Below are 13,004 nucleotides of genomic sequence, written 5' to 3' on the forward strand. Positions count from 1 at the left end.
TGCAATGCTAATGAGGTCACCCTATCCCTCATGATATCAGTGGAGACCATGAGGGGCACAGAGTCAAGGCATTTCTACTCCTCCGAGCCAGATAGGTATCAGTGGAGGCCTAGTGGAGAGCTGCAACTTCCACTCCTAGCCAGCAGTAACAAGCCTCCCACCCCACCCCACACACACCCACAACTTGGGTATCAATGGAAGCTACCTGGAGAACCTGGACTTCTACACCCACCTGGCAGTAATGATATGGCGCCTCTCCCTTCCCCTACCAGAGAGAGAGATGTCAGAGGAAGCCAGGTAAAACAGAGGTTTAAATAAGATCCAGAGACTCACGACATAATAACCAAAATGTATATGTTTAAATCAAAAATCACCATCATAACAAGAACCAGGAAGATGGCAAAGTAAATGAAAAAGGGTAATCAATAGATGCCAACACTGAGATGACAGACAAGTTACAGTTATCTGACAAAGATCTAAGGGCAGCCATTATAAAAATGCTTCAATAGCAATTAAGAACATGCTTGACGAGCCAGCCCTGGTGGCCTAGTGGTTCAAGTTCGGCACTCTCACTGCTTCGGCAGCCTGGGTTCATTTCCGGTCATGGAACCATACCACCCACCTGTCAGTTGCCATGGCGGCAGCTCATACAGAAGAACTAGAAGGACCTACAACTAGATATATACAACCATGCACTGGGGCTTTGGGGGGGGGGGGGGAAGAGGAAGACTGGCAATAGATGTTAGTTCAGGGCAACTCTTTCCCCGGAAAAAAAAAAAAAGGAACATGCTTGAAACAAATGAAAAAATAGAATATCTTGGCAAAGAAATAGAAAGTCTCAGTAACAAAATAAAAGATATAAACAAGAACCAAATGGAAATTTTAGAACTGAAAATAGGAGCCGTCTCCATGGCAGAGTGGTTAAGTTTGGTGCACTCCGCTTCAGTGGCTTGGAGTTGCGCGTTCGGATCCTGGGCGCAGACCTACACCACTCATCAGCCATGCTGTGGCAGCGACCCACATACAAAATAGAGGAAGACTGGTACAGACGGGGGGCGGGGGGGGGGGGGAGGAGGAGGAGGAGGAGGAGGAGGAGGAGGAGGAGGGCCGGCCCAGTGGCGCAGCGGGTTAGGTGCACACACTCTGCTTTGGCAGCCTGGGGTTTGCAGGTTCGGATCCCAGGCACACACCGATGCACCGCTTGTGAAGCCATGCTGTGGCAGCATCCCATGTAAGTAGAGGAAGATGGGCACGGATGTTATCCCAGGGCCAATCTTCCTCAGCCAAAAGGAGGAGGATTGGCATCAGATGTTAGCTCAGGGCTGATCTTCCTCCCAAAAAAAATAAAATAAAATAATGGTTAAAAACTTTCCAAATTAGGTAAAAGAAATTAATCTACAGATTCAAGAAGTTAGTGAACCCAAAGAGAATGAATTAAATAGAGAAAATCACAAAATAAATGAAACCAAAAGCTAGTGTTTTGAAAAGGTCAATAAAATTGATAAAACTCCAGCCAGGCTAACCAAGAAAAAAAAGAAAAGACAGAAATTACTAATATGAAGAATGAAAGACGGGCCACCACAACTGATCCTATGCACATTAAAAGAATAATTAAAGAGGGCCGGCCCGGTGGCACAAGCGGTTAAGTGCGCGCGCTCCGCTGCGGCGGCCCGGGGTTCGCTGGTTCGGATCCCGGGCGCGCACCGAAGTACTGCTTGGTGGGCCATGCTGTGGCGGCGTCCCATGTGGGGTGGAGGAAGATAGGCACCGATGTTGGCCCAGGGCCGTCTTCCTCAGCAAAAAAAGAGGAGGATTGGCGGATGTTAGCTCAGGGCTGATCTCCTCACAAAAAAAAAAAAAAAAAAAAAAAAGAATAATTAAAGAATACTATAAACAACTCTATGCCCACAAATATGATAACCTAGATGAAATGGACCAATTCCTTGAAAGACAATCTACCAAAACTCCCACTAGGAAAAGTAAATAATCTGAATAGGCCTATATATATAAAAGAAATTCAATCAATAATCAATAACCTTTCAAAACAGAAAGCACCAGGACTAGATGGTTTCACTGGTGAAATTCACCAAACATTTAAATAAGCATTAATACCAATCCTTTAAAATCTCTTTCAAAATATAGAAGAACTCCCTAACCATTCTATGAGGCCAGCATCCCCCTAACACTAAAACCAGACAAAGACATCACTAGAAAGGAAAATTACAGACTAATTACTCTGATGAATGTAGATGCAAAATCTTCAGCAATATTAGCAGAGCAAATCCAACAAAGTATAAGAAGAATTATACAGTCATGCACCGCACAATGACACTTCCGTCAATGACAAACTGCCTATATAACAATGGTCACATAAGATTAGTACCATACAGCCTAGGTGTATAGTAGGCTATACCATCTAGGTTTGTGTAAGTACACTCTATCATGTTTGTACAATGATGAAATTGCCTAACAATGCATTTCTCAGAACATATCCCCGTTGTTAAGTAATGCAAGACTGTATGTACACCATGGGCAGATAGAATTTATTCCAGGTATGCGAGATAGGTTCAACATTCAATAACTATTAACGGAATTCACCACATCAACCAGGTTAAAAAAGAAAAATTATATAATCATATCAATAGATGTTGAAAAAGCATACGACAAAATTCAACACACATTTATGATAAAAACTCTCAGCAAACTAGGAATAAAGGAAAACTTCCTCAACTTGGCAAAGAACATTTGCCAAAAAACCTATAGCTAACATTATACTTAACAGTAAGAAACCAGATGCTTTCTTCCTAAGTTGGAGAACAAGACAAGGATATCCCCTTTCACCACTCTATTTAACATGTACTAGAAGTTCTAGCTATGCAATAAGGCAAGAAAAGGAAATAAAAGCTATACAGATTGGGAAAGAAGAAATAAAATCATCTTTGTTTACAGATAATATGGTTGTCTATGTAGAAAATCCCAAACAATCGACAAAAAAACAAAAAACATGAAACCTCCTGGAACTAATAAGTGATGATAACAAGGTTGCATGATATAAGATTAATTCACAAAAATCAATTGCTTTCTTATGTAACAGCAAGGAATAACGGGAATTTGAAATTTAAAACACGACATCAATTACATTAGAACAAAAAAATGAAATACTTAGGTATACACCTAACAATAGAAGTACAAGATCTATATGAAGAAAACTACAAAACTCTGATGAAACAAATCAAAGGAGATCCAAATAAATGGAAAGACCATCTATGTTCATGGATAGGAAGACAATATTATTGTCAATTTTTCCAAACTTGATCTATAGATTCAGTGAAATCCCAGCAAACTATTATGTGGATATCAATAAACTGATTCTAAAGTTTATATAGAAAGGGAAAAAACCCAGAATAGCCAACTCAATACTGAAGGAGTACAAAGTCAGAGGACTGACACTACCCAATGTCAAGACTTACTACAAAGCTACAGTAATCAAGACAGAGTGGTATGGGTAAAAGAGGAGACAAATAAATCAATGGAATAGAATAGAGAGCTCGGAAATAGACATACACAAATATAGTCAACTGATCTTTGACAAAGGAACAAAAGCAATTCAATGGAGAAAGAACAGCCTTTTCACCAAATGGTGCTGGAATCACTGGATAGCCACATGCAAACAAAACAAGACAAAAAATTTAGATACAGAGTGTACACCTTTCATAAAAATTAACTCAAAATGGATCACAGATCTAAATGTGAAATAAAAAATTATTATACAACTTCTGGAAGATAACATTGGAGAAAATCTAGGTGACTTTGTGCTTGGACATAACTTTTTCCATACAACAACAAATGCATTATCCATGAAAGAAGAAACTGATAGGGTGGACTTCATTAAAAATAAAACTTCTGCTCTGAAAAAAACACTATTAAGAGAATGAAAAGACAAGCCACAAACTGGCAGAAAATATTAGAAAGCCACTTATCTGATAAAGGAATGGTATCCAAAATATACAAAGAACTCTAAAAACTCAACAATATGAAAACAAACAACCCAATTAAAAAATGGGCAAAAGTTCTGAACTGCCACTTCACCAAAGAAGATATACAGATGGCAAATAAGCATCTGAGATGTTCAGCATCATATGCAAATTAAAACAACAATTAGATACCACTACACACCTATTAGAATACTAAAAATCCAAAACACTGACAATAGTAAATGCTGTCAAGGATATGCAGCAACAAGAACTTTCATTCACTGTTGGTGGCAATGCAAAATGGTATAGCCACTTTAGAAGATGGTCTGGCAGTTTCTTACAAAACTAAACATAGGCTTACTATATGATCCAGCAATCATGCTCCTAGATATTTACCCAGATGACTTGAAAATTTATGTCTACACAAAAACCTATATATGAATGTCTATAGTGGCTTTATTCATAATTGCCAAAACTTTGAAGCAACCAAGATGTACTTCAATAGGTCTACAGATAAACTATGGTATATCTGTACAATGGAGCATTATGCATTGATAAAAAAGAAATGAGCTATGAAAAGACATGGTGGAATGTTAAATGCAATTGCTAAGAAGCCAATCTGAAAAAGCTACATACTGTATGATTCTAACTATATGACATTCTGGAAAAGGCAAAACTATGGAGACAGTAAAAAGATCAGTGGTTGCCAGAGGTTCTGAGGAAGGGGGACAAGGATGAATAGGTGGAGCACAGGGGATTTTTAGGCCAGTGAAACTATTCTGTATGACACTGTAATGGTGGATACACGACATTGTGCATTTATCAAAACTCAGAACTGTACAACACAAAGAGTGAACCCTAATGTAAACTACAGACTTTAGTTAATAATATTGTACTAATATCAATTCAACAATTGTCACAAATGTAGCACTCTAATATAAGATGTTAATAACAAAAGAGATTGGAGGGAGGGAGGGGAAATGGGAACTTTCTGTACTTTCTGCACAATTATTCTGTAAACCTAAAACTACTCTAAAAAATAGTTTGTTTTTTAAAAAGTAATAGAACTGTACCACAAAAGAAGTCAATTTTACTGAATGTTCATTTAATAAAACAAATCCCAGACACATTCTATCAGAGATACAATTAAGTTTGCTAAATAAGTTTAACTTATCTATCTATAAAAATATTTCCCACTTAAATCTATGAAACCATGGTTTAAACTTTACTCAGCTCCCTTTTAATCCAAATACCTTCTGGAATTTGCCTCCAGACAAAATCTGAAATCCTGGCCCACAATGAACATATACGTGCTTGCACACGTTTGCATTCATACACAATTACTGCACAATGAATGCATGTTGCCTTCTCTCCCGGTCTTTACCAATAGTGTCAATAATATACTTTTCATGGTTTTCCATGACATAAATCCTAACCAAACAGCAATTTGGCTGCACCTAGTAAATTCTTGTCTCCTTCCTAAGATATATACAAACTAATTAAAATTCTAACACGGGGCTGGCCTGGTGGCATGGTGGTTAAGTTCGTGCGCTCTGCTTCGGGGGCCTGAGGTTCACGGGTTCAGATCCTGGGCACCGATCTGCGCACCGCTCATCAAGCCACGCTGCGTTGGCATCCCACATATAAAATAATAGAGGAAGAAGGGCACAGATGTTAGCTTAGGGCCAATCTTTCCTCAGCACAAAGAGGAAGATTGGCAATGGATGTTAGCTCAGGGCTAATCTTCCTCACACACAAAAAAAATTGTAATGGGAAAAAAAATCCATTCATTAAATAATTTGAATAGGTTACCAAGCCCTGGGATAAGCTGGCAAAACACTTTAAAAGAAAAAAGTCAGCATCTCTATTTGATTCACAGACAATGAGGAAGTACGGGCACTCAGCGAGATGAGTAATGGTATGGCCTCCTTGAAGCAACAGGCATGGCAAATGACTTTTGGCAGTTGTGTGGAAAGTACTTTACAGCTATCATTTCTCACCCAAAATGCTTTGTTCCTCATCTCTGAAATGCTGATTCTAAACAGATGGCATGATCATCTGTTAAAGAAATTCAAGCCAAGAAAACAAGCAGAAAAGCTGATTTCCAATCATCTTTATTATATTTGACTGGAAAATTCTATGAAACAATCCTAAGTGATTTTTCTTAAACAAAGCAAACATTTATGAAGGGCCTACTATGTGCTTCTAGATGATGACAAATGGTTTCTGCTTTCGAAGAGCATGGGTAGAGTGGAGACAAAAGCCATTTTGCTCTGCCAACCCACTGTAAAAACAAAGACAAAAGTCAATGAGGTTGCTTATCATTAAAGAAAAAGGAGACAGGAAACAATTTAGGTTTCTTTAGTAATCCAATAGTGTGATAGAAGTCCTAGGGTGTTTTTACATCACTGAGGAAAAAAAATATGTAAATTCTTAGGAAGCAATCTTTTTCCACAAAGAGATAAGTGTTCAATTTCCTTAACTTAATTTGTTCCACAAAATATTAAACTGAATTCTACCTGAGCAGAGGGAAAAAGAAAAAAGAAAAAAAGAAAAGCAACTCTTCAGAGAACACATGGATATGCCTAGGTAAGGGGTTATTCTGCTCTATTCCAGGGTACATGCTCAAATTGGAATGTTTTCTACAATCAAAGAGCTAAGGGTCCAAGTTAATCTAAATACTAAACCAATATAGGAAGGCATCTGTATAGTGTGTTTGTGTTACGGTCCATGTGCAGAAACTGGCCCATTTACAGAAATATATCAAGTCATTCAAAAACCAAGATTGATGGCTCTGATTTCTGATGAGTAGAGTAAATACACCCCGCCCAAGTGGGATCTGGTTCTGCTTCCTTTCTAATGCATCTAAGACAAGTGTTCAAAGATCTTAATCTTCCTTAAGTATCTTCAAATGGATTTCCAGTGTTCTAATTATCTGTTTACTCCAAGTATAGTTAATATCATATATGTACCTCCAATAGACCACTTTTAATTGGCTTTTAGTGTTTTTTATACAACACTGTATCTGATCTGAAAATCACAGCTACATTCATCTATTTGCAAGCACACACATTTCTATTTATGAGTCTCTACAAAGACAGTGATGGGCAATGTTAAAGATTAATTTCAGAATGACAGACTAACCTGTAAATGACATACTAAAGGAAACAATTTTCTCCTCATAGATCACATTGGAGCCAAAAAGCCTAAGGCAGAAGTTCTCAAAGCATGGTCCAGGAAACCATGAGGGTCCCTGAGACTGTTTCAGAGTTTGTGAGATCAAAATATTTTCATAGTAATACTAAGCCATTATCTCCCTCTTCCATGCTCATTTTCTCATGACTGTACAGTGGAGTTTTCCAGAGTCTATAAGATTTGTGATATCACAAGAGATTGACTGCACAAGTAAATGTGAGAATCCATCTGTCTTTGACTAGCCTAGACATTATCAGTAGATATATCTTAAGTTCTTTGAGGTCTTTACAATTTTTAAGAGTGTAAAAGGGTCTTGAGACCAAAAAGTTTGAGAATTGGTGGCTCAGGGCATATTCATCTATATTAGTTTTCCCACCAAAACTGCAAATAACTAACAATCTGAAAAAAAAGTTTTACAACTATGGCAGTTGTCCTATAAGTTAACAAATTTGCTTTTAAATGTCATTTATAGGCTGTTTCTATTGCACCTACATCTACTCAACCACTTAGAAAGGGAAAGAATTTCCTTAGAAAATATTTACTCCAATCCATTAATTTCATAGACTCAGTGGCAATATCAGGCCTTGAATCCAAGTCCAGTTAGGGAGATAAGGCAAAAAACATATAATAATAAAATGTACAGGAGTTCTGCTTCTGTTACAAGAGAATGAGCACCTCACAAACTAGTTCTACCATAAATAACAGCTGTAGACTCTAGACAAAATACAAAAAGCTACTTACCTGAGGGTTCTGGAGATTGATCAATGGCAGGTAGATTTTGGAGGAGACTCAGAACCTGGTGCAAGCAACCAACACAGAGTGAATCTCCCCTTTTCTGCGGCACCGCCCTGAGGGTGGCTGCAGCCAAACTCCAACAGAAAGACAACTATCTTCCTGGCCGGAGGAAACAGGGAAAAGAGATCTGGCATTCAAAGCCACCAGAATGGAGGAAGCCAAAGAATGCCAAATTCGGCTTAAATTCAATCCAAGTCTCTATGTGAATCCTAAACCACACACATATGAGGGAAACAGAAAGCAGCTGTGCCTAACGGTAAAAGTACTGAACTGAAATCTGAGCCAATGCCCACTGCAGGTGCGACAGTTTGAGTAACCAAGTTAACTACCTGCTAAAATAAAAATACTGATACTCTTCAGAGCAAAGCAACAAAATCCAGAGACTCCACAAAATTACATTCACAATGTCCAGGATACTATGCAATATTACCCAATATAAGAAGAGCTAGGAAAACGTGATTCATTTTCTAGAGAAAAGACAACCAACATATGCCAACCCTGAGATGGCCCAGAAACAATATCCCTAATAAACACAGGGACCCTTAAATTATTACCAGATCAAATCCAACAAGATACAAAAAAAGATTATATATCGTAACCAATTCAAGGTTATTCCACAAATGCAAAGTTAGTTAAACATTTAAAGTTAAATCAGGGCCCGGCCCGGTGGCGCTTCGGCAGCCCGGGGTTCGCAGGTTCGGATCCCGGGCGCGGAGCTACACACCACTCATCAAGCCACGCTGTGGCGGCGTCCCATGTATAAAATAGAGGGAGATGGGCACGGATGTTAGGCCAGAGCCAATCTTTCTCAGCAAAAAACAGGAGGATTGGCATCAGATGTTAGCTCAGGGCTAATCTTCCTCAAAAAAACATATAATAAATAAAGTTAAATCACTGTAGTTCACTCTATTAACAGAATCAAAGAGAAAATCACATGATCATTTCAATAGACGCAGAAAAAGCACTTGACAAAATTCAACATCCATTCATGATAAAACCGCTCAGAAACTAGGAATAAGAAGGAAATTTCTAAAACCAATAAAGGGTACTGCTAACATTATATTTAATGGAGAAAGAATGAACTTTTTCCCCTTACAATCAGGAACAAGGAAAGGATTTCCACTTTTATCACTTTTATTCAACATTGTACTGTATGTCCTAGCTACTGAAATAAAGCAGGGCCAGCCCACTGGTGTAGTGGTTAAGTTTTGTGCACTCTGTTTCAGTGGCCTGGGGGTTCATGGGTTCAGATCCTGCGCGCGGACCTGCACACTGTTTATCAAGCCATGCTGTGGCGATAGCCCACATACAAAAAATAGAGGAAGACTGGTACAGATGTTAACGCAGGGACAATCTTCCTCACTAAGACAAAAAGCCACAGACTGCAAGAAAATATTCCCAACACACGTATCAGAAAAAAGACTTGTATCCAGAAAAAAAAAAATACACACACACACACTCTTTAACCCCAACATAAGAAGACAAAAATCCCACTTAAAGTCAAGGAAAAAAAATTTGAAACTACTTTACATGTTCACTAGGACCGAAAAAATAAGCAAATAAATTGTAGATAATGGGAGCCACTATCAGAAAAAGCTACTACAAATAAACGAAGTGAGGAGGAAGGCTAGAACAAACCCTGTGGTGTTAGAGTTGAATATATTAGTATGAACTCATGTTTATTTTAATATATATGGAGATAGATACTTGTGTATACCAGCTCTGTCCACTGAGAGGGCCTGGAAGTAGTTACAACCCAGTAGCAACAAGCACACTCAGTGCCCAGATCTTGTTTCTAAATACCATTATTTAATGAAAGAAACAGGACTCCATGGAGAAATAGCTGATTAGGGCCGAGACAGGGAAAATACAAGATGAGCCTAGATCATATAGTGCCAGAAATTAAGGAAGTGCAAACAAACAAAAAAAAGATGGGCCATGTCAAAAGGACACAGGAGTCAACTTGAAAGAACTCTCGATGCCACAAGTTCGAGGCCACAAGTTGAGCACAAAAATAAATAACAAAGTATTGGATTATAACCTAAAGTATAAAATAAATATACACAAGTCCACACTGATAAATAAATGATTGAATAAATATATAAATGGGGGGGCAGAAAAGGGACATTAGGTAAAAATTAGGAAATCTGAATAAAGTATGGACTTTAGTTAATGATTATTCATCAATACAGGTTCATTAACTGTGATAAATATACCATAACTAAGGTAAGATGTTAATAACAGGGGAAACTGGGTGTGGGTTATATTGGGTAACTCTCTGTACGTACTATCTTTGGAATAACTTTATAAATCTAAAACTGTTGTAAAATAAAAAGTTGACATAAAAAAACCGAACCTTAGTGGAAACACTGGTGAAACCTGAATAAAGTCCACAGTTAACAGTAATATATCAAGAATCTGACATGTTAATTTCTTGGTTTGATGATATACCACGTCACGTACCGTGTCAAATGTAACATGGTTATAAAAGAGGTTAACATTAGGGGAATAACATTAGGGGAAACTGGATGAAAGGTATATGGAAACTCTCTGAACTATCTTTGCAAGTTTTCTGGAAATCTAAGTTTAAAGTTTATTTTATTTTTATTTTTTGTGAGGAAGATTAGCCCTGAGCTAACATCAGATGGCAATCCTCCTGTTTTTGCTGAGGAAGATTGGCCCTGGGCTAACATCCGTGCCCATCTTCCTCCACTTTATATGGGACGCCACCACAGCATGGCTCGACAAGTGGTGCGCCAGTCCGCACCCGGGATCTGAACGCGCGAACCCTGGGCCACTGAAGCGGACGGCGCAAACCCAACTGCTATGCCACCAGGCCGGCCTCAAAAGTTTATTTTTTTGATGGGCAAAAATATTTAACAGTTAACACTTCTTAAAAGATACATGAATGTCCAATAAAGATATGAAAAATGTTTATCACAGAAACGAAAATATAAACCAAAATAAAATACCACACATCCATTAGAATAGCTTAAACTAAAAAGACTGACCTCTTAAACGAATGGACAAACCTTTGAAAGACATAAGCTACTCAAAGCTCATTCAAGAAGCAGATAACTGCGATAACCCTACAACCATTAAAGCATTGAATTCCTAGTTCAAAACCCACAAAGAAAACTCCAGGCCCAGAGGGCTTCACTGGTAAATTCTACCAACCACTTAAGAAATAATTCCAATTCTACGCATGTTCTTCCAGAAAATAGAAGTAGAAATACTTCCCAACTTACTAGCTGTGGCCAGCATTACCCCAACAACAAAACCAGACAAAGATTACAAGAAAACAAAACTACAGACAACATTCCTCATGAATACAGATGCCAAAATCCTTTAAAAATCTGAATCTAGTAACATACATAAGAAGAATAATTCATCAGGAATAAGAGGGGCTTTCCCCAGGAATGCAAAGTTGGATTAACATAAAAAAAAAAAAAATCAATGAAATACATTGAACCCAATTTCTTATAACAGAGTCAATTACATTTGATCTTAGAAGGTAATCTAATTTCTTTTAGCATCAAATACGCCTTCTGACTGTATTTACACTTAGGCTAAAACTAAAATTAATTCTTACATATTGAAAATGCTTGGGTTGAGTATGATGACCTTGGTCCAATTTGGACAGGGAAGGAAGAAAAAAAGATAATAGTAAAGGTTTCTAATTTGCTACAGGTAAACCTTAAGGTAGATAACTAACAAGCACATGGCATTATTCCCTGAAAGGAGACAAGTTCACCAAAATTTCTATCTCTATTTGTCAAACGATTATGGGAAAGTTGCTTCCTTTCTTCAGGCCTCATTTTCCTGTCCTTTTATAAGAGGCGATTATGCTAGATTCATTTTAAATTCCACAAATATTTACTGGGCACCTACTATGTGTCAAACATTTTTCTAGACACTGGGGAATACTGCAGTGAGAAGAAAAAACCAGACACAACTCCCCTCCCTCAAAGACTTTAGAGAGACAGACAAATAAAATACATATGTAAAGTATTTAACATGCTAAAGGGTAATAAATACTACGGAGAAACCAAAGCAGGGAAGGAGGCAGAGTGTGCTGAGGGTGTAGAGTTTTACTGGGGCTATAAGGGAACTAGATGATTTCTAAGTTCACTTTCAGTTCAAAAATCCAATGGTTTTCTTCGATGTTGACTAGGCAGCATAAAAATACACAGTGAACCCCTGAACCTGACCCCTTTGAACTTACACATTCACATTCCATCACCTTGCTCGGGTCACAGCTTATATTTTAGAAAAATAGGATTAAACATACATTTTTCCATACTGAGACAAAGCATATGCTGTCATTTAATGAAACAAGTAATTTCCCAGTCTTGCTTTGGGAGAGGAAAATAAGAAAAAACCCAGCAATTTATCCCCAAAGGTTCTAAAAATGTGGCATTTTTGTACTAAAGAAAAGATTAAAATTAGCTGTTTTTTCTCTTCCTCCAATACATTTGTGGTCAGGAACTTTGTCCTTTTTTGGGTCTAAGTTACAACAAGAGGTGATTTAACAGCTTCTCCAAAATGGAAGATTTTCCATAGGCAAGAAAAGTCATATGAATAGTATTAGTACTATAGTTACTGCAGCTACCATATTTTGTATGCCTGCAAGTGCCAGGTACAGCACTAGTCATTTTATATATTAGGTTGAACTATATAAAACTGCTATTTATAGGTCAAATCAGCAATTTTATATGTTTAAATACGCTGTCACCCATTAATTTCAAATTCCATGAGACAGAAGTCTGCAGGTTAACTGCATTGCTGCTTTTCTACAGTTCATCTATTAAATTATTATCTTGGGCAAATCTTCAAGGTAACATGGAACTTTTGTTTGGGGATATAAAGGCCCTCCGCCAAGTTGACAGTGCTGTAAAAGACAACTGAAGATACTGCCTATCTATGATAACAAGTTCGTGCAAACAAATACTTTAAAATTTTTAGTTAGGACTTAATTTGAGGATTTGAACTTTATTTTAAGTATCATAATCCATAGGACTAATTTTGTCAAAAGCTATC

At 37.7% G+C, this 13,004-nt stretch overlaps 1 protein-coding gene across 1 annotated transcript in view; it reads right to left on the bottom strand.

Moving 5' to 3' along the window:
- UVRAG (UV radiation resistance associated) overlaps positions 1 to 13,004 on the bottom strand; it is a 286,261-nt gene that overhangs the window by 142,298 nt on the left and 130,959 nt on the right. The gene's annotated exons all lie outside the window — the stretch shown is intronic.

This window comes from Diceros bicornis, chromosome 7 (assembly GCF_020826845.1).
Source record: "Diceros bicornis minor isolate mBicDic1 chromosome 7, mDicBic1.mat.cur, whole genome shotgun sequence".
Taxonomy (NCBI): Eukaryota; Metazoa; Chordata; class Mammalia; order Perissodactyla; family Rhinocerotidae; genus Diceros; species Diceros bicornis.